The sequence below is a fragment of the Ixodes scapularis genome, unplaced genomic scaffold (genome assembly GCF_016920785.2).
Source record: "Ixodes scapularis isolate PalLabHiFi unplaced genomic scaffold, ASM1692078v2 PGA_scaffold3__209_contigs__length_174095766, whole genome shotgun sequence".
Lineage (NCBI taxonomy): Eukaryota > Metazoa > Arthropoda > Arachnida > Ixodida > Ixodidae > Ixodes > Ixodes scapularis.
Genome location: NW_024609868.1, coordinates 78,933,521 through 78,956,652, shown reverse-complemented (window position 1 = coordinate 78,956,652; position 23,132 = coordinate 78,933,521). Strand labels below are relative to the sequence as shown.

The window sequence follows — 23,132 nt, the reverse complement described above, 5'->3', positions numbered from 1 at the left end:
TCGCGGTAACACATGTCAGGACCAATCACTATGGACACTGCCCCCACGGCAAACGACGTTGCGAACACTGTTCCTGGAATCCACACAACGTTGGAATCAAAACTAAAGCTAAGTTAACGGCGACAAAAGGTAAGCCGAGGCCCACGGACCTCGGCGTTGGACCTCGGCGATTAAGCTGGACAAGTGGCGCGACCTCGCATGTTCGGTCTCGGCGACGGGCGCGAACGAACCGGCACCAGCTCACCAGGCAGCTGCCGCAAACTATCGCTGGCGGCTGACAGCAGAACAAGGGAAGAGGGCCTCGCCAGCCGCGCTGCCGGAAGTGCATGATCGGGTCGACCAGAATGCCAGAGCTCGAGCGCCTGGTGCGGGCCTGACGCCGCCCACACGCCAGCTGTCTTTTTCCTTTTCCACTTCGATTGTGTTTCCACATTTCATCTTCCTCTTTTGTGTCTTCAAAACACGAAAATCGATAGACGCCGGAACAATCGACAAAGTAAAACGGAAAGGAGCAACAAACAAAATTGAAACTACCAGGATTCGAAACGAAACACGTTTTAAAATTACGTTGGGATTTTTAAATCATAACGCGTTCGATTTAACGGCCGGCAGTAATGAACAGTTTTAAAAATTCGCGGTCCGAAGATACGGGGTTATCAAAATACTGAGTTTTCGCGGTTCGAGGATATGGGGATATCAAGATAATGAGCGCGGGCCAGTTAAGCCTAAATTCCCTCCAGATGCCCTTGAACCGCGCTTTCGAAAAAAATCGACGGCGTTCGACGAAACGGCGTTCGACGAAATCTCCGGGAAACTTTCCAGGGACTTATAATGGGTTTTCGCCTCTTCCTACGCGACGGTTTAAGTGCAACACCACATAGACGGCAAGTCCCGCGCACTGGATCTTCCGTCATCTGTCTCGATCGAGCGCAGGGCACAGACAACCACTGCCTAAACAACATGCCGCAGTCCTGGATTTCACACGCCGCCTACAATAGGTCAGCGCAAGGCACACTATGAACACGAGTGCCGCGTCAGCGTTCACTGGCCGACTAGCGATCTCACAGAATGAGCACGAATCCCAGCCTAACGCTCGCGCAGCACTCGTGTTCAATGCGGAGGGCAAGTCGTCTGCTTCGTGAGCGGGACGACGCCGGGCTCCGATTAACTTTGATTGAAATGATAGACCTCAATGCTAGATGCCTTGAGGTCAACGAGGGTCTTAGAGCGATAAACTGGTACCTGAAAGTGACCCCCAATTGGCCGCCGCCATGGTGCACATTTTTGACCACTAGACACCTGACCTTATAGTTTTGTGTCTAGATTTTAACGAAGTACCGCGCACAAATAACTGTTTATTGATCGTTTATAACATTACCGACGAGATAAGTTATGTTTCGTTTGTTTTAAGTCCAAAATGGGCTTTTAGGACAAAAACTCGGGCAGCTTCGCAATGCCTCCGCTATGCCGTCAACCGCGATGCTGTATTTTTTTTTTTTTTTTTTTAATCTGTGCTAGACATTAATTTTTGGGGCTAACAGTATTGAAAAAAATAGTCCATCATGTTTTTTACAGCGATCGCAATACAAATCTCGGCCTAGTTTTGCGTAAAAGCCTCAGGATTTGGTATACGGTCACGAGTCTAGTGGCCAAAATTGCACAACATGGCGGCAGTCAAGCGGGGGGTCACTTTTGCCAGGTGAACTTGATACCAGTTTATCGCTCTAAGCCCCTCTATCTCGTTGCTTAAGGTGTACCCACATTTGTTTTGTTTTTTTTTGTTTTTTTTTAAATAAGCCAATAAGAGCTCGGCGTTTTGACACAACCGTAATTCCCGTATAAGAAGCAGACCAACTTGCGCTCGACATAGGGAATGACCGTTTTCCAGCCTCCGCTATGCTCTCCGGAACTAAGACACCACTACTGCGCATGCGCGGCGCTAGCCTTGCCTGTAGAGTCCCGGATCTCGTAGCGGGTTGCGAAGAACATTGCGGGCAGCGGAAACAAGCTTGCATGTGACGTCATTTGCGGCCATGCTAGCATTTTATACGTCGCAAGCGTTCGGTTTGCCGTGTTAGCTTAATACCGTAGAAGTTGTAGGTCGAAGAAAGTAGAAATAACCATCAGTACCCATCCAATGACGACACTTACAAGCTATGTATTATGTACACTGTCCTCGATGGCTCGATCGAGCTCGATGGAGCTCGATGATGCAGGAGATTCAGTGCATAGCCCTTGGTGTTGGCATGAGCGTCTTGTGTGTCCTGGCCAATAACAGCTAGTACGAGTATTTATTAGCTCTAAGTACAACTATAATGTGTGATGTATCTGGACTGTTTCCTAGCTCTTAAAAGCGTCCATCTGTGTGGTTTTCGTGTGATTCGCAAACATAGTGTATTATCTGACCACGCTTGTGAACACACGAATTGTATGCACTGTTGCCGCTTGTAAATACATTCATATATGTTCACAGCTGTATGTTGAGAAGCTGTATGTACAGGAGCTCAGGAGCTGAACGAGTGCGTGCACACAGCCATGCCGAAGTTATCAGCAGCATCGAAACCGGTGCTGGATGCCGTCGCTCCTGTTCGAGTGACGTTTCCCCGACAGCAGACGATTGAGCCAGCCGGCTATTGTTCGCGGACGTCCAATTGTTTCCCGGAAACCAAACGCAGGCAGTCATCTCGCGCCGGTTTTTGTTCCCTAACCTCGCGCAACTTCGAGGCGCGTTACGCAAAGTCCTTGGGCGTGAGGAGTCTCGCCTGACTGCCCACGAACGGCTGCCAAAACCAGACAAATGGAATGCGCAAGAAAGAAAGAAAAACAAAAAAAGTTGCAAGTCGGACAAGTCATTTCAAGGGCAGAAATATGGCATGCGTGAACTTCGGGAAATCGAGACTGTCTATGACCGCCATTGCCGACCTTCTCTTGTCTTAGCGAGATGCTGAGCCACTGAAGCGGGCGTTGACGAGACTCCACAAAGGCCTATGCTAGGGAGAAGGACACAGTAGCCCCTAAAGTGGCAGTAACCTGTCCTTCTGTGGCAATGATGAAGTGAAGCGAACGGAATAAGTGGAAACAAAAAATTGAAAATCGGTTATGTCGGCGTTCATACACAGCTGCCTGAAAGTACTATGTAACCGCGCAGACCTTGACGCATTCTTGCGCACGCACAGTGCCCACACCTCGCGCGGAAACAGCGCGTTGGCCTAGAGAGCGCTGCACTGGAGCGACAAACAGAAACAACCGACACCGACAAGCCTCGCACACGTGCCGTATGCACGCGCAGTACCTTTGGCAGGCTTGCAGTCTCTGTGCTAGTGAAGTAAGCAGGAGTGATCGAAAGCCTTTCAAAGCTACCTTCGTGTGCATGCTGCACGTGTTTGTGGCTTGTCGGTGCCGGTTGTTTCTGTTTGTCGCTCTAGTGGGACTTGGGCATTACGCGTTTTGGCCGCTAGTCCATATCTGTAATTTGAGAAGGCCTCAGAATCCGGTAGTAATAACCCGTCTCAAGCGCCGGATATTTGCCATAAAAAATGGTTTATCATAACCATCCGTGTCACTTGAATATTCTACGTCATCGCACCACGCTGGTGGTGCGATGACGTAGGTGTCCTTTTGCGCTGGACAGCGCAAAAGAACACCTTGACGTCGAGTAAAGACTAGCTTTGTATTGCTTGTATGTCTTATTTTTTTCCCACATTTGATTTTGCTATACATTCATTACACATGTTATTTATGGCACTTTGTGGATTGTTCGCATTTTTTGACCATGTATTTGTCCATGTGCTGTTATCCGTGCACCATTCCTACAACGGTCCTGAACAAGCACCAGTAGCATTTCAGCTACAAGGTCACAACAATGACCGTTGAAATGATGTCACAGTACTAGTGTGTTAACATGCGAGCCACGTATATAAAAAGAGGCAGCAAAGCCCGGATGTCCGTAAAAATAAACAATTGCGTACGTTTGGCACACCCCATCGTGCCAGATGACTGAGGAATTGGGACGCAATTGAAATCTGTCACAGCGTTGCTATAAGCTTCCGTCAGAGTGCGGACACTTCAGCCGTAGGATCGCGGGTCCGCCGGAGGAAGTTATTAAAATATAACTACAATCGGGTCTTACAAAGGACAAATGCTAAATGGCGCACTAGCTCCGTCTGATATGCAAACTGATTTGCGTAATAAATTTATGAATTAGGAATGGTGCTCAATCACGGTAATTTTAGTCAGCAGAAGATTCTGAAACGGTTTAACCTTCACCGCCCCCCCCCCCCCTTTTTTTTTCGGCGTAGGATTTGTGGTTGCGTCGTCGAATGGTCTGCTTAAGCGTTTAAACGGAACACTCTACGATATCTGCTCGTCCATCGTTGGAATCACGAACCGAATCCGTCAAGCTAAACGTCAAGCAAAACTTCGACGGCTACCTCGAATTCGCCGCCCCGTTAATAAAACGCGCTTGCGCAGTTCCCTCGAGACCTTGGACATACTTTAAATAAGACGATCCTTCCGCGCGATAACTTGATTATAAAAGAAAAGCTTATTCCGAAAAGTTTTTAACGCAGCCTCGCGCTAAACGAACACTGCCCAAAATGAATGAGCATAAATCAAACTACATAAAAAAAAAAAAAAAAGGATGGAACTCTGAATACGTCGGAGTGCCGGGCTTTCAGAATCAAGGAGAACGAGATAGCGGCACTTTAAAAAAGGGGCACCTGCTTCAACGGCGCTCTGCGCGTTTCCAGCTGTAAGTATAGGTTCACTGCACGTCCCGTAAAGTGGGTCGTGCGCCAGGAGAGGAAAGTGGAGGGCGCTGGGTGAAATGAAATGCCCCTTCACATTACGGCTCCGTATTCGGAACCGCATATCTCTCCACGTCGGAGTGCGAACAACAGTCCGTCTCACACAGACAGCCGTGGACGGTTGTCGAGCTGTCTCGGTCGCCTCCTTGGCCAGGTTCGAGAGCAGAGACAACAGCGAAGTGAGCAACGAAACTCCAGAGTCATGACCACCCAAATCGTTTGGTAGTAAGGCACATACATTAATGATAGTAATAGTAATGATGAAAACATTTGCTTCTTAGAGCAGCCTCTTTGCCTGAACGTTGCACATTCCGTGGCACGTTACATACCATGATATAACCCACCGCCCGATACAAAGGATCCAGCCCAAGGTCGTTTTTTTTTTCAGCCGCATTATAAGGAACAAAACAAGCTACCGTTTCTTTTTTTGCGTGTGTGTGTGTGTGTGTGTGTGTGTGTGTGTGTGTGTGTGTGTGTGTGTGTGTGTGTGTGTGTGTGTGTGTGTGTGTGTGTGTGTGTGTGTGTGTGTGTGCGTGCGTGCGTGCGTGCGTGCGTGCGTGCGTGCGTGCGTGCGTGCGTGCGTGCGTGCGTGCGTGCGTGCGTGCGTGCGTGCGTGCGTGCGTGCGCGCGCGCGCGCGCTCCGTATGGGCATAGTGTAAACTTGTAAAGCATACAAAAAAAAAATTACCTTTACGTGAGTGAGCTGCCACTCGATTTGGAAGATTTCGTCTGTTTATCCTCTCATCCCTCTACCGCATTATTGGTGCTCAGCGCGTGATTCATTTTCAAAAAAATAATTATTGAAGTTCTGGTTTTGCAAACAATAATGAGGCGCTATTTCCCAACATGCGCGTTACACATGCGGCAGTCTCGAACGAAGCGATTTCTAGCGCGCATCCCTGGTTTTGAGAGTGTACGTCAGTGTTGCCCGACTGCGCTGAGCTGTGCGTTTTCTCGTCAGTAGGCTGTGGCAGCCTGCTTAGGAGCAATTTCGAACACTGGTGGCGGCAAAATCACCTCGCTTTATTTTTTCTTTTGTGTTCTATGGCGAAGAGAATTTCTCGAAGTTATTAAGAAAGCGTTGAACTATTTTTGAGAACAAAAGCAAACAAATGAAAGCTGTTTTCGGCGAGTCCGTGCGCGACAGAACAAATGCAACTGAGATGTTTGTTTCATTTTATGCTGATCTTTTTAACGGCACCATACACTCAGCCGCGTCAATCTACAAAGATCTTAACTTCCTAACATATTTGACCACACCAGAGGATAGCCGAACTGCATGGGTATTCCCCGCTCACTATATGAAATTCAACAAGTCTCATCAATCGAACAACATATATCGTACGTACCCCGCGGTGCCGCGTTATCCGAACAGGATTTGAGAAAGGTCTCGAATAACACAGCATATCCAAAATACAGTGTCGACGATAGTCACTTCATGACGATCGGACGGAATCCGGCTTGTCTTGGGGTACGTTTTGAAGAGATGTTTTTTTACATAGCACTAAAGCGAATGAACGAACGTGTCAATTCTATTCAGTTCCCATACCCCGGACTCTATCAGCTACTTCTCGCCAAGACCGGGAACATAGCCAGGAAGGCTTTTCGGAGATTATCTCCACGGAAATAATCCTCGAAGTACGTCGAAGAACGTCGCGGGCTGCTCGACGTTCGCTCTCTTCACTCGCTCTCTTCGTTCGTTTCCTGCGAAGGTCCAGCAGGCTACGAGCCCTGGTATTCCCTGGTTCTCACAGTGGAAGATTACAAAAACACGCAAGCATCCTGAACAGGCAAATAGAGTAAACACTTTCAAGGAAAGCCGGCAAACTCCGAAAACACAATGCAGGTGGGGAGTCGCGCTGACCGGGTTTCCACAGCTCAGGCGGGTGGCAGAAATTTTTGGCTGATAGGGGTCGCTCGAGTCGCAAAATGGCGGCGGCCAGCGAGCTGTTTTTGCAAAGGTCTTAGTGGTTCGCATCGAATAGCGTCACGTCATTCATAGGCTCCGTAATGCAAGAAAAGGAAGAAAAGAAAAACCATGACAACCGGTTCTTTCAACGGTGTTGAAGGAATAGGGACGACACGGCGCTATTAAATTCAAACCACAAAACACAACACAAAAACAAGAACAAAAAAAAAAAAAAGAACGGAGAGGAGTAGGCGCGGGGAAATTAAACATGCGTCAAAACACAACAGCGTCCTCCATCGCTGGATGTCCGTTCCCTGAAGGGCGTCGCCGGATCAATTCAAAAGCGACCCTCGGCGAGATCAAAGGACAGCGGGGAACAAAAAGGCCAACCCCATTGCAGAGGTTCGTTCCCGAGCGTGTCGCTCGCTGCACCACTGCCCACTACCACGAATGACGCCGTCCAAGCGAACCGCTTGTATGGCTGCTAAAAGATGTACCCCATGAGACAAGCATACACAGAGAGACGGGGTGCCAACGCGGCACGACTGTGGCCCGACGGTATACCCATTCTCACATAGCAAACGCTCTTTCAAAAGTGGCGACGCGTGCCACTGCTTCCAAGGAGGTTTGAGAAAGGAGCTCGAGTCGGATTTCGAAATAATAACGGTGTCCCATTCGGCCTTGGCAAGAAATGCTTTGAACGTACGCGATGAAAAGGCCGCCAGGAAAAAAATCACCATAGACTACGAGGAATAAGAACAGACAATTTTCTCGAGGCTGTCATCACCCTGACATCTGTCGGCCGATGTCCCCACCAGCATATGCGGGGGCCCTAAAAAAAGACGACAGACTTTTTTTTTTCGTTTATTCGAGCCAGTATGTCACCGCTACTTTGATGTGCATACGCCCGACGAGCCGTTATTCCTACTGCCAAGTGGAAGAAGCGGCTCAACCAGGATGCCATCGTACCGTCGTACGGATTCCCATTTCAAAACGCAAGCTGCAACAAAATAAAATGGAAAGTTGCAAACCTCGCACACGCGTCGAGTGCTCCCTTGAAAACCTAGTTAGGGGGGCAAGAAAAGAAATAAAAAGAAAGAGGTACTTCTTTCAGCAGGACGAGTTTGAAAAGGGATCAGTGCCGAGCGGGTGACAACCCAAGCCCGCCCTCGCCCCACGCGCACCGCTGACTTCGCTACCGCTGAGCGCTCACAATGGCTAGGGACGCTTCGTTAATGGCGACCCTGATTGCACAGGTGTTGGCTGCGACGCCAGACAGCTTCAAGATTCGGCGAGCCTTATTTTCTTTCTTCTTTCGTTCGGTGGAGGAACGCGGGATTCAGAAAATCGGGGCCACGGTAAGACGTAACCTCTGCTGTTTTACGTGTAGGCCTTGTCGCACGTTGCGTTCGAGCGTACGGTGGCAACGAGGAACGCGACCCGTCGCCGCGGCACGGTGTAGACTCGAGACAGCGCATGAGGATGGCAGCTGCAGCACCGTGCTATACGCTGCAAATGAGCTCAAGCGGTACGCGACACTTGTACCCGCTCAGCACGGCCGAAATTCACAACGAAGCAGCCGAGACGAGCACCCTGGAAGAAGCAGCGGACCGCGGACAAACTCCCGTTCCGGAGAAATAAATATTCCCATCCCCCCTTTCTACTTCTCCTCTCCTACGTTTGCCTCCCTCTCTCTTTCTTTCTAAGATAAATAATGTATGGCACCTTTAAAAAGGATGACAAACGATGCAAAACGACTGCTGTTGTGTCTGTTTGTTTGTTTGTTTTTTCGGGTGGTTTTTATGTGAAGACGATGTACCCAATAATTCTGAAATTTGTCTTCCCTTCGCCATCTTTCTGGACAGTTAATTGGTTCGCTTGAAAGTGAACGAACGAAGCAAAATCTGGAGCGTTTGCCTCGCCTTGCCGTATACCTACTGAAATTTTGCCGTTTAAGGTTTCGTCCCCGTTTTATAGAAAGTTGGCGGAGAGACGGGAGGGCGAAACGCGCGAATTGTACAGGGACGGACATTAGGGCTAGGGGAAAGTGAAATCCCCAAAAACATTATTAATTACCCAATGGCCCAAATATGAAGCTGCGAAAGGAGATGAAAAAAGTCTGTCTTTGTTTAGTCTGCGGGAAGTTGGTCAGTCCCCTCCTGTGACCTTCTGGTGTCTCTTCTATGTGGACGAGGAATTTAGCCAGAGCAGTGCCACTGCTAGTCTGGGGTCTTTAACTTGCATCAGCCAGTAGTGATACACAACCGCACCGCCGGCAGACGATGCTCATCCAGAACAAAACGTAGGATCCCTGGGTTCCATAGCCCGAGGTTTCGCTCCACGTGCTCCCAGCTCCGGTGTGCTAACACATTCGGCCTCACCAATACTCAGCAAACGCGGCTGCCATACTTCGTTTCATGATATGCATGACCACTGATCTCTATGTCTATTTGCTGGATCGCGTTTGGCCAGCTCCACCTATGGACGGGAATGCGGCCACGGTCGGCCATCTTTTTGGTATACTCCGTTTCACCTTCCGTGCGAGCACAGCGGACGCTAGGAGCCATCCCAGCCAATGCGGCGTTGAGGGAGTGTCATGCGACCTTGAGCTCCCTGCGTCGCCCCGCCCCACCGGCAGGTCACGCGACTTTCTCCCGGCGCTGGATCGGCTGGGATGGCTCGTGGCGTCCACTGCGCTCGGACTGAAGGTGGAACGGAGTATAGTTGTATTATCTCTAGCCATCATAGTAACATGGCGGAGAGCGCAATGGCGGCAGGCTGCCATAAAATAGCCGTGGATCTATGTACACTGTACCGTGGGTGATATTCCTTCGTGCTTGATTGAAGTTCTTCGACGAAGCAGATTCTTGAAACCCGGCGTGAACGGTAGTCTCATCTTCGAGGACCCGGCGAAAGTTCTACGAAAGCGGAGCACCGGGGGAAAGCAGCGCAGCTCGCATCGAAAGCAGACTCCGTACCGGCGTCTGCTTTCGATGCTTCTTTCGATGCTTCTTTCGATGCGACTTTCGATGCGACTTTCGACGCCTGCTCTGCCGCTTTTCCCGGGTGCTGCGATTTCGTGAAACTTTCACCGGGTCCTTAAAGATCGGGCTACCGCTCACGCCGGGTTTCAAAAATATGTTTCGTCAAACAATTTGAATCAAGCACGAAATATTACCCACGCTATTTTGATGGCAGCCTGCCACCACAACTACCACAACGCTGTCTGCCCTAGATGAATGATAGTGGCTGCAGCAGCTTACATTGGCTAGAGGTAATATAACTCTACCAAAAAGATGGCCGCCAGTGACCGCATTCGCGGAGCGGGCAAACGCGATCCAGCAATGGACCTTTTGTAGAAATACGCGGTGCGCATGCGCGGAGTATTTGATGCGCCTGGGTTCGAGAGTATCTAGTTCTAAACAATCCGCCATCTTGCTTTTCTCGCCTTTGCGCGCCTTGGAGACCATCGAGACTCAAGTTTTGATGTTGCGAACAAGGCGAACACGAGTCATCGTACTGACGACGCCCGTTCTAGATTACGACGTGCACCGCCATCATGCCGGTGAACTGTGTAGCCTTCGGCTGTCGGAACTATTATCGCCCGGGTTGTGAAACTAGCTTTTTTCGCTTCCCGTGAGCTAAGCTTCATCCCGTTAAGCGGGCAGCCTGGATTCGTGCCGTCAGGAGAGTTGACAAGTTCGACCCCTCGAAGAACTAGAAGCCGAGTCAGCTGTCCAGACTATGTAGCGCCCATTTTATTACAGGTAAGTTGACTTGTAATTTTTGCAAGCGATAGAGCTTTGCGAAGTGCGGTGATGATCACAGCCGGCGTTAGACAAGGCACACCCGGACTATGTCCCTACACTGTTTAGCTAATCGCGTCCACGGCCGTCAGCCCTCGGTCGGTTTCAACGCTGGTCCTCCAGATCATCAACCCAAGGTGAAAACCTTTTGTTGGCAATCAGGTAAGCTGAACACGAAAAAACAAGGACACGAAGGAAAGAACTGGACAAAGACAACGCTGACTATCAACTGAATTTCACTTTGTCTTCTTCCCGGCCTAGGCCCTTTTTTCTTTCTTTTTCTTCGTCTAACGGCAGAATAAACACTTATAAAAAAACTTTTAGCCTAATATTCAACGGGGTGTGGCAGACCGCAATCTTCTCTTTTTTCTTCGATGGCCAAGGCCTCCAGCACTTCACGCGCGAAGGAGTTCTTGTTCCTATGAAGGACGGTTATGCTGGTGAGCTCGGCATCGCATCCACAGGTCTGGCAATGAGCTGACAAATGTCCTGCTGATGTGCTTCTCACCGAGGCTGCGTGCTCCCTTGCTCTATCATTCATACATCGGCCAGTTTGGCCGGTGTATAAATGCGAGCAGCGAAAGAAAACCAAGAGCAGCAAAAAGAAAACGAACCGGTATCACACAAGAAGCTTAACGTGGACGTTGTTTTCATTGCAAATACTCTCCAACCTAGTGCGCCTCAGGTTCGTCCATCGCCCCATAGGTGGCAGCACATATTCGCCAAAAGGTCCATTGTCATAGAGATCAGTGTGTATGACCGAGAGCAGTCGAAGGCACGAACAGATACAACCACGAACACGCACACTAAAACAGCGAGTCACTGGAGCTTTCCTGCACATAGTTAACACGTACAGAAACATGGCGAACACACCATGACGCACTTTTGTCGCTGTCTGATTGGTCCCATCTGCTCGCAGCGTCGACTACGAACCGATTAATACTGCTAACTTCTAAGTATAGCGATACAACGGTTACACGCAATACGAGGCTCCCAGGGCGCGACAGTCGGCACGCAATCGAAGCCTCGTATTGCGCGGCAGTCGGGATCACGACGAGTTTCGCTCTCCTACGAGGATCACATTGTAATTGAATCTAGGCGTCCACGCGATCACTATCGCGTTCATCTGCCGTGTAACGCTTCGCTCTAGTTGACGACACGCAACGACACTGACCCCGTGAAGTCGTCGGCTGAAACTGTCGGAGCCGAACCACCACACCCCCGATAGACGTGACTGCATGCCGATAGCAGGTAGGCCATCGTTAGCGAGTTCCTGAAAGTGATTGCTTAAATGTTATAACACGTCTATGTTAATTTTCCTTTCGGAACAAAGAACCTACACGATAAAACTGAATATACAGGGCGTTCACAACCACTAAATCAGTCACTTTTAAGACACTCCAAGCACGTGTATGGGAAGTGCGATGACGTGCTACAGTTACCGCTCGTGCAGAGGGCAAAAAGCTAGCGGTGCGAGAACGCGGATGATAATCTTATCATCCGCGTATTCGCTACCTCTCAACCAGGTTTTCCCGACCTTTAAGCCACGTCTTCTTTTTTCGAATAACGTATCCAAATACCGTACTTAGTCAACAAACAGTTGACTTATAGTCAATAGACCTTTTTAAAAAAGTCCGTCAAGCAACACTGGCGGTCGCCATTCCTTGGACTAGGTGGCGCAAGCTGGCGCCCGTTACAAAGGGTATAGCCATTACCATCCATCCATCCATGGACACGATGCGCGTGATTGGAACCGAGTACTCGCCGAGCGCTGACTCAGAGCTCGTTTTTAATACCGAGCTGAGTCGAGTTCACGCCGAACGCCGACCGTGTACCCAAATTACATATGCTCAGAGTACGTGATCAAGCAGTAGCGTACAGGCAATGGTGCGGACTTTGCAAAAGGGTCTATTAGCATATTATCATAACGTTAAATTACATGAAAACACTGCATGCGGCACGGTTCAAGATTAATGTCGTTTGTAATTGGAATCACATTCGCTGGATACAACGATTTTCGCGTCTCACAGGGGCATTGCAGACGTTTTGGTTCATTACTTGTGAAGTCGGATCAGGCGTGTACTGTAGTATAATTGATATTGAGTATTTCTTTCAATTGCTACTACAATTAGGGTCGTTCAAATCGAGGCGAATAAAAAGGAAAAAAAAAGAAAAAAGAACAATGGCTGGAAATTGCGCATGCTGCATACCACGAAGAAAGTGAGACCAATCCCCCCTATCCAAGGTCGGCTAATTTTAGTTCGCTTTCCAGTTGGCCGTCAAGGTCTTCATGTCGGCACGAGGTATAATTTTCCCTCGTGTAACGAGGCTGTACGGTTTAGAGACCTTTCCACGCCTCGCTGAAGTTGTACACGTCGTAACGATCTAGCTCTGCGACTGTCTCTCGCGTTGAACGGGTGGGCACATAAGGAGCAAACTGTTAACGCGGGCGCCACTGAAGCATTTCCGAAGGTCATTCATAGGCGCGATGGCATCGTCTAGCTTCACTGACAAAGAACTCGCTCAAACACGCACGTAGAAGAGCAACCTGATGGTTGACTGAAGTTTTTGCGGTGCAGCAGCAACTATGGCTATATGCATCAAAGACATATAGGAGCACAATGAAGATGGAACGAAGGACGTGCATAGTAAACACAAAAGAGTCTATACAGTCAATGACGCGGTGAGAACGACAGGGAGGAGCTTCAGGTGTCCCTCAGGAGCTGCCCACCCTCGACGACGCTTTGGCGTCTCGTGCACCTCGCATCCAAAGCACGGTGGAAGGCACGGGGCGGGTGCCGAGAGTCGGGCGCTCGAAAGACAGGCCCTGCCGTTCTCATTCGATCAGTGAATATAGGCAAACACGGAAGCAGAATCCGAACTTGTTCCTATATAAAGTACCTAAATAAAACAAATACAACTTTCCAACTCACGCTACTTATGATACCCTTACTTGTGTAACCTTATTTCAGAGGTCCCACTAGGGGGCGCACTTAAGAATGGGGTTTATTCAAGACCACGCCGGTTGCGATGAACAGAAATTACTTTATACTATGCCGCACAAGGACTTCACCTGCGTGTCGCCACTTCAAAAGGGTGCGCAGCGTCGAAAAAGACCATCGAGGCCCTTAGCCTAGGCAGCGCGCACGGCCGCGTTGCTCCGACACCTGAACGTAAACAAAGCGATAACCCGGGATGAACGACGCGGAGCTCTTGGAGCCTGGGATTTGATTGACACTTTTTATGGCCGTCGTGGCCTGGGCGATACGCAAAAAGAGGAATGTGCAAGTTCCGCCTTTTGGCCACTTCATGGCGTCTGAGGAGAGAATCAGTCCGGCGTTCGACTTCACAGCGGGAGAACAAACTCAATGGAGTGCGATTGTTTAGTATGCGACAAGTATGCCTGTCTTGCAAAGTGGCGACTTATTGCGCCTTCCCTGCAAGAGGCAACGGGACTCAACACTTTTTTTTTTCATTGACGCGTGCATCACGCACTAGTGATTGTATACGAGTGCACTCTGCTAAAACTACTGTCCAAAACAAAACCTGAGAGAGCAAGATTTGAGCTAATGACCTGAGCCTGCAGCGCGAACGCGACAGCGCAAAACAAAATACGAGCGCATTCTACTTCTACTTCGCATTCTACGACCAACAATACGACCGACTAAGACAAGACCTGTTTTTAAGCCTCTTGCTTTGCGACGGCTCACGACCGGACACGCTGCTGCGTATAGAGGCTTAAAAACCGTTCGTTTCGAAGTCGGTCGTATAGTCAAACGCAAGTGTGTGAACGGGCCTTTACGGTTAGTCACATAACATCTAGGAGGACAAACAAACAGCGCTTCTTGCCAACACGACAAAGACTGTTTCGCAACCGTACCAGCCCGTCACCTCTAGTCGGTTGAAAGCTGTGGATTTCATCTCGGTTCACATCAGGCGCGGAGAAGCAAGCAATACTTTCCTGCAACACAACACAAACACCGTTTTAGCGACCCACTGGTCTTCGGCGGTAAGGCCTGCATACATAAACATTTTCTTATTGCTGTCGGTGGACTTGATAGACATAAAGGTCGTCAACTAGAGACAGGTTTGCGTTAAGGCGAGCAGCGTTTGCTCACAAGCGGGGAAACAATTATATACCGGCCCAAGACCTCGAACAATCGAGCTGCCGTTCCTCGATCGGGTGCACGAGTATCAACAATCACCTTCATTAATCAAATTGACTGTAGACGCTAGCGCACAAATACCAACACACGCGCAGACAACACTGTTGCTGCGGTCTCTCGCTTACCCAGGTGTTTCGCTGTTTGCAGAACGCTTTCTGGAGTCTAGTACGAGGCCCCGCTTTTCCACTGCCGATGAGCGTTGCTAGGCCCGTGATAACGAGCCACTGCTTATCGCAGGTATGCGCCAGTGAGGGAGGAGCGGAAGATTGTTTTTGTCTGGGTCAACGCTGCCTCCGCAACCGAGGCGAGTGTACGGAGAACCACGATAACAAGACTGACCAGACTCCAGCGACAGAGAACCTAACGTGAGAGACCTAGAGATACCTGTATATACGGACTCCCAACGAGTCGGTATGCTTACGTGCACAAACAGTTTTCTCGCATAACGCGTGTGGCCCTGCGTAAACGCCGCGGCCACAATACAGCGTGCGAACGCGACTCGATGATACACGGAACGTTCCAATCCGACGTTTTTCTTTCTCTTCAAACACTCGACATTGTTGTCTGTTTCCTTATCTACGAGACAAACAAACTGAAAGAGCCAAGGATACTTTCAGCGGCTCTTAGCTTTCTCACAAGGGGCCGGCGGGGATATAAAGAAAGGTATGTGCGTCGTTATATACATGAAAACACTGCACGGAGTTAATCCTAACCCAATACTTCGCTGGCCCTATTTTTTCCGCAACAGCAAACAGATTCAAACGTCAGAGAGACTGACTGATGGATCATTCGACGCGCGCATAAGCGACAACGCGTTTATTTCAACGAAGGGGTTTTTTTTTTGTTCGGGGAATTATTTTGAAGAGAGCTCGAACGTTACGGACGGAGCGCACATCAGAGACCACATGACGCCACGGTGTCACCTGATGTGACGACGTTATGTCAGGTCACTCGTCTCCAGATTACCGAGTATCTCGAGACGAGTGTTCGTCTAGACAGATTCTCCGGTCACAAGAGTTTGGCAAAGCGCAAATACATCTCTTTCATTTTATTTATTTTTTTTAGAACGTGTTCACGGTTCGCAGCTCTATAGCAAAGTATACGACGGTAATTCGATTCGTCGTATACTTTGCAAACAAAGCAACACACGCCCGTTAAGCTTGGCGCACGCGTCGTCACCAACCAACGCCGCGGCCGCACATGCTCGCCGCCTCCTCAGCCAGTGCACAGCGTGCGTCCATGTGCCGTTAAACAGCTAGGTCACAGCGGGAATCACGGCACGGAGCCAACGCCAACGTCCCGCGCTAACGGCGCCCCGCGCAACCTTCCACCAAGATTCACAAGACAGACAAGGAACGGCAAGAATGGGCAGACACCCCAAATAAAATAAAATAAAATAAAATAAAACACACACACACAAATAAACAGACATAAACGAAAAAGAAACCCAAGCCCGCACGCTTCAGAGCGTGCGGTTCAACTCGGCGGAACCGACTCGCTCGCTAACCTGCGCGTCCCTAGCAGCGGCCTCGCCTTCGAGACTGACTTCTTCGGCATCAGCCAACGCGCATTACGCGGAAGAAAAAAGGGGGCGACTCCATCTTCCCGCGAAATAGCGAGGACTACGGGAAGGACGGAGATGTCGCAAATATACTGTTTATGAGAAATGTACGAAGGCATCAACGTGCCTCGCGTACGTGCGCGTGTCTACGTGCGTTCATCGCCGCCACATTGAACGACCCTTTTTTCTCTTTATCAACACGAGCCGTCTCTTCGCTGCCCAGAGACTCCCTGATGTCAGAATTCCTGGGACGATGAAGTTCTACGGAAATCACGAAGTTGGGAATTCAGCGAGGTCCTTATGTTGTGCTATTGAACATATAAGAGGGGATCGGTCGCCTTACGGGAGTAATAAAAAAATCCCCAACAAATCTCTCGCTAACCGGTCCTTTAGGAGAACGAGCCATAAAATACTTCACTAACTTCCCAATAACCTGCGCTATCTTTGCCCTCCCAAACGAAAAGTGTATGTACACATTCCTAGCACCTATCTTTTAGGGGCTCCAGACCTCCACCACATAGAATAACGAAAGCCGCCACATGGCCTCCCCTCCCTTCGTGAAACGTCATCAGAGTCGGATCGCGCTAATTCAGCTATTGGGCCCGAGCCCGACTTGCGAAGCGCTGATTGGTCACGAACCCCAGACGAACACTGACACAGCACTCGTGCCCAACCTCACGCCTCCATCGATCTGATTGCAGTGTGATGACGTGTGCGGAGGCCTTCTGCGTAGATGGTGTTGTCCAGACACGTCAAGCACGAAGTTAGGCCGAAGTTCACGGAGCGCGCCGACTGGACTATCACGACAATGACGTGACGCTTTTGTCAACAACGTCCAACGGCGCGCTCCGCGAACCTTCGGCTCCAACCCTGTGTTTTACGAGCTTTAGGGCTCAGGGCCAAAAATACCGAGTCACTCGGCTGTGGACGCATACGAGGCCTCCGACCTTCGGCGGCACACAACAGCGCATGCTCAGAACGCTTTCCAGAGCCCAGTACTCATGCAACGCAACGCGCAACACGCAAAAGGCGATTATTATTGGAACGACCAAAGCCGTCTACAATATATCTAAGCCTAAAAGGGGGAAAAAAGAAGAAAAATGAAAGCCGTTTACAACTCCCTGTAACGCCGAATTAGAGCGCAGCTCTTGAGGAGGAGGAGGGAAGGGTACTGGGGGGGGGGGTCAAGTGACCTCGGGGGGCGGGGGGTCACGTGACCTTGGGGGTCACGTGACCTTGTGGGAGTCACGTGACCTTGGGGCGTCACGTGACGTCGGGGGGTCACGTGACGATACCGATGACGTCATCAGTAGCGTCACTGATGACGCCATCAGTGATGATGATGACGATGCGGATGCCGGTGACGTCATCAGTGACGTCACTGATGACGTCATCAGCGATGATGACGATGACGATGCGGATGCCGGTGACGTCATCAGTGACGTCACTGATGACGTCATCAGTGGCTATGACGTCAATGGGGGTCACGTGACCTCGGGGGGTATCCCCAGGTCACGTGACCCCAGGGGGGGTCACTTGACCTGGGTAACATCGTGACCCTCGTGAGGGTAACCCTAGTAACCCTTGTGAGGGCAACTCTCGTGACCCTCGTGAGGGTAACTCTCATGACCCTCGTGAGGGTAACTCTCGTGACCCTCGTGAGGGTAACTCTCATAACCCTCGTGACCCTCGTGAGGGTAACCCTCGTGAAGGTTACCCTCACGAGGGTTACTAACCCTCGTAACCCTCGTGAGGGTTACGAGGGTAAGTAACCCTCGTGAGGGTAACTCTCATAACCCTCGTGAGGGTAACCCTCGTGAAGGTTACCCTCACGAGGGTTACTCACCCTCGTAACCCTCAAAAGGGTTACCTTCACGAGGGTTACCCTCACGAGGGTTACTAACCCTCGTAACCCTCGTGAGGGTTACAAGGGTAAGTAACCCTCGTGAGGGTAACCCTTGTGAAGGTAACCCTTCTGAGGGTAAAAACCCTCGTAACCCTCGTGAGGGTTACGAGGGTAAGTAACCCTCGTGGCCCTCGTGATCCTCGTGAGGGCAACCCTCATGAGATTAACCCTCGTAACCCTCGTAACCCTCACGAGGGTTACGAGGGTTGCGGTTACGCCGACGCCGACGGCGACGGCGACGCCGACGGCGACGCCGCTCAAGCCGGGAACGGGCCCCTAAGAGCTGCGCTCTAAAAAAAGATGCGCGTTGTAACATTGAGCGTAGCGTTTCGCCATGGCCATGCATCACGGCGCAGACTGTTTTCATGAACATTATTTCAGCCTCGTCATTGACCGAGCCGAAGCTTGCGGCGATTGGCTCTCCTGATTGCTCTGCGGGAAAGCAGACGCGCCCTCTTTGCAAAGATCGCCTTGTGCACGCTGCCATCTTTGTCTGCTGGGCTGTGGAACGCCTTCTGAGCATACGCTGTTGTGTGGCATATCAGACGCTGCGCACGCGTTCACAGCTCAGTGACTCAGCATTTTTCGCCCGATTGATCAGCTCTGTAACGTTCCATATCCGTATGCCCCCTAAGAGCTACAAGCTACGCGAGGCGCAAAAATAGACGCCTCGGGCAACTTGTTGCGCGTCTCCTCAGAGACATAAACGAAGACACGCGCAGGCGCGCTAACGGAGGAGCCGAAACCAGGTGTCCGCTCCGAGTCTTCTTGGGCCCTTGGGTCGTAAAAACCGCGGGCGCCGCGACGAACACGCTTGCCGTATACATGACGCGAATAAACGGATGTGCAGGCGTGAAGTTCGTGATCGCGTCCTCGATCCGTTCGACGTTCGGCGAAAGAAAGTCGCAGCGTTTACGGCGCGGGCACGACAGGCGATCGTATATTATGGATGCAGCAGCCACGAGTACTGTGTACTTGCTCCGAGTCGCTCGATCGCCATCGAGCGATGCGTAGAAAAGAGAACGCGTTTCCGACGGATATGTGTTCTTCCGCACATCTCCGAAATCTTTGTTTCTGTCCATGGTCAATGTGTAATAAACGCAGGAGCGTCGCGATTCGTTCCCTGGCGCTCGTATCGGCGAGTGCCGCAATGTGATTGGCTACGGAGACATAATAACAGCCTCGAGCTTCGCCCCGCCCCGCGTTTCTGACGATGTCGTAGTTGTCCGGACGCTGAAAAACCAACGAAAACTGTAAGGAGATATCAGTCCGGCCGTAGCCACTTGCTGCAGAAAGTTGTTCCATCGAAGTGAATTACGAGTGCACTAAACCTTTAAGATGCGAGTAACATCGAGATGGGGGCGTCACCACACCGAGCCCTTGTCAGAATAAGACGCCGCCCTATACACAAATATTTTTTTTATTATTGTCTCTTTGCCAATGTATCACGTTTCTCGGGTGGTACATTGAAACACTCCTCTACAGAAATCGTGTTGCGACTCTTAATGTGCACGGAGAAGCAGCGAACAATCGAGGTACACAAACGGAGCACGCAAGCCATCCTTTAAAGCTATACCCAACCCAAACCAGTGGGCGTAAAGAGGAAATAAAGGCGAAGGAGATTAAACTCAACGTAACCGACGGGGATCCAGCTGACACGAAAAAGTACAATCAACGAGGCGTTAAATATTCACGGGCACACGCCCAGAGGTAAGCGCGGTCGAGGAGCAAGAGGGTTGACTCCAGAGCAGGTCGCCCACGCGACCACCCTGAAAGCGCTTTCGCCACGCGGCGCTGACGGATCGTTCTCCAAAACATGGAAGTCCCCCCTACGCAAATCAAAGCGCACAATGGACGGGCAAGGTCAGCCTCAGAACACGGCCCGCCATCCCCGATACGCGACTGGGTCGAAGAGTGGGCGGTAGAGAAACAGCGGTACAGACGTATATCGTTGCTGGCAACCACCCGTGCGTGCCGGGACCTTATCCGCATGCGGCCCCGCTACTGAGGTCAACCAATATATGAAATTCGTACCCATTCCTACTGTGACGGCGACAGAGAAGCTTGCGAAACTACGAGCCTCGATGACTATCAAAACGTTTCATGAAAGGGCCAGCAGCTACGTACACGATCCATGGCTCGTGAGGCAAATAGTAACCTAGCAACGCCGAAAAAAAAAAAAAAAATCTGGGAGCACTCGGGACAGTATAATTTGATTAGAATGTCTGTGTTGGAGGTCACTGACGCGCGGGATACGCAATTGCACGCGTCCGTATCCAGGACGCAGCCATCACTCTCCCGCGTCTCCCATTTACATTTTGATTGCAGCGTGTCGATGATCTGTCTCCGGTTTCCACCCGTGTAGGTTACGACAGGCAGGGCACAGACCCGCACTGGCATTCCCCACCCCCGATCAAGCTCGCGGTCTCTTTTAAACTTCCACGAATCTAGAAATCGCTCGAACCGCTGGTATCCGCCTACTACTAACAAGTATATAATCACTTGCTGGACGAGAAGGGCAGGGACGTCCTTCAATAGTCCCGCTTACAGCGCAAGCTACATAGCTTCAAAGATACTGCGGCGTCTCGTGAGTTTCCAGCGTGCACGTGGAGCCGATGCACGACGGAAGGCAAGCAGCCCGCGCGTGCCGAAGGAGACGCCCTTCCGTCCTCATCAGCGACTGTTAGCGATGTGCGCGACCAAAAGCGTCGCTGCGGTCAGCTTTCCACGATTGGCCAAACCATGGGCATATGAGAATTGTCAGATTGTCAACTTTGACGGTCTTAGTTTCGGATTGCGATGGCTCCTAGCTTCCACTGTGCTTTTTAAACACACCATTGAACTCGTCGTCGCACCTGATGGTAAGTAGCCAGGATAACAACTGGTGACGTCACGGCGAGGCAAATCCCAGTCGTGACGTCACGGATGGAAACCATAAGAGGGCGCCTCCGAAACATCTCGGCGCTATTACACAAACCAAAGAGTACACGGAGAGAAATTGAGAGAGAGAAGGAGATCAGGGCGGGGACGTCAGTCCGCTGAGCTCTGATTGAAATGATAAGTGGGTAGACGCAAACGCTATATCAATTTGTCCTTACCCGTTGTCTTATCCAAACAGTGTCAACAAGAGCGTCGTCTGCTCCCTGTCCCGCGTTCGAACGTGTTCCAACAGTGAGTAGAGACGAAGTCAGCTGGGCTTTGCGTCTATACCCACTAATCAATCCAATCAGAGCTCTGGTCCCCGCGCACTCTCACCTGCCCCTCTTCCTCAGTTTTTCTCCGTATAGCATCACACCGCAGGATGGATTGTTGTGACCGGGGTCCAGCATGAAAGGCAAAAAGCTGTATTTCCGATTAAAAAAAAGGTGTGTGGCCGATCGCAATGCGGACAGAAAGTCGTCTGCTTCTTGCTCAGGAGTTGGGGTGACGTCAGAACGACGCCGAGCTCTTATTGGTTTATTAAAAAAAATATAGTAGGCAGACCTTAACGCTAGATGCCTTGAGATCTACCCACTATTTTTTTTTTTTTTTCAGTCAGTTAATAAGAGTTTGGCGTCGTTCTGACGTCACCGCCACTCCTGAGCAAGAAGCAGACGACTTGCTTTCCGCATTGTCTTGCATACGTGAAACGCTCTAGCATGACAAACGTTTAGCGACACTCTCACGGCTCACTTCAACAGACAGTTTAACGCCTAACCATGTGTACACTTGACAGTTGATCTTAGAATGAAGCGATACTACCGCTAACCGGGCTGATAAATCTGGCTATCTTCCAGAGCCTTCCATACTCTCGAGCTCTTCTCGCTCAGTGCGCACAGGCGGTCGAGCTCCTCCGCGCCTACCTCACTCCTCATCGCCTACTCGTCTGCTCACAGGACCTCCCCCGTTAACCAATCAGTATCGAGCTTCGCGGCCACGTTTATCAGGATTCACGAAATGCCGAACAAATATACCTGTTTTCAGCTCAAGAAAGAAACAAGTTTTTGCGCATTGTTCATATGTATGTCTTAATAAGAGAGCATATATCTAATCTACAATTCACCTACATATATCTTAATTCTCTACATAAAGGGGCGTATCACTAATGCTCAGCGAGAGGCCGGACTTTTTTTAGTATGGCTCTTGAAGCGAAAACGGGTATAAAAAAAATAACGTTTCACGTAAAAGAAAAAGAACCGAGAAACATAAGTATTAGCTCGCGCCGTCATTCCCCCCCCCCCCCCCCCCCCCCCCCGGTCGAAAGTGACTTCTTATTGAAGTGCATGAAACAACTAGCACGGACAACTAGAAACACGGCGGTAGTCCTGGCAACTTTCTCTCGCTGAAGATGTAATCTCGTTGACAATCCCCGCCGTGCTTCGGTCGACAAACCACGCCCGAAGCAAAGCTAGCACATGGGCTAAAGAACATCGGCAAGACGGTAGCGCCGATCCGAATGTAACGGAAGCCACGAGGGGCCACACAACGGAGCGGCCAGCACGTAGGAGATCACCGCGTGAACATCGATACAAATCGGCGCGACAGAGCCATCGGCGGAGAAAACACAATGGTCTCGGCATCATCGTCTCGCCCCGGCGGCGGCGGGGACGTTCGGCAAAACCGCTAAGTGCCGAGGTAATGCACAGAGAGACTTTAAATGCGTGTCCATTGTCTTATTAACCTCCTCGGCCAAGAGCAAACGGAGTCCTGCGGGGACAATGAAAACGTGACCGGGGCCAGACAAAAGATCGCCGTGCAAGTGTTTATTCACTTCCTGGCTGGGAGAGATTCGAGCGGGGACAAAGGGAAAACGAACGGCGCTTTCGCGCCCCCGTTTTTGGGTCGATCCGCGGACTGCCTCGCTCGATCCCGATCCATTGGCAATCGGTAGGCTGGGCGAGTGAAATCCATCACGCCGTAGATGACTTGGTTTTCCGGATCAGTTTATCGGATACACGAGTGCGGTGCAGCGAAGGGCAAGCCGTGTAACGCTTAGACAA

At 50.5% G+C, this 23,132-nt stretch overlaps 1 protein-coding gene across 3 annotated transcripts in view; it reads right to left on the bottom strand.

Annotated features, from left to right (window-relative positions):
• LOC8038552 overlaps positions 1–23,132 on the bottom strand; it is a 189,185-nt gene that overhangs the window by 5,358 nt on the left and 160,695 nt on the right. The window contains exon 1 of one of the 3 annotated variants that reach the window (XM_040221319.3): positions 14,812–15,018. The exons of the other annotated variants lie outside the window; for them this stretch is intronic. The gene's annotated coding sequence lies outside the window, so the exon portion shown is untranslated. Of the gene's footprint in view, positions 1–14,811; positions 15,019–23,132 lie in introns of those variants that run through there. 3 annotated transcript variants of the gene reach the window in all.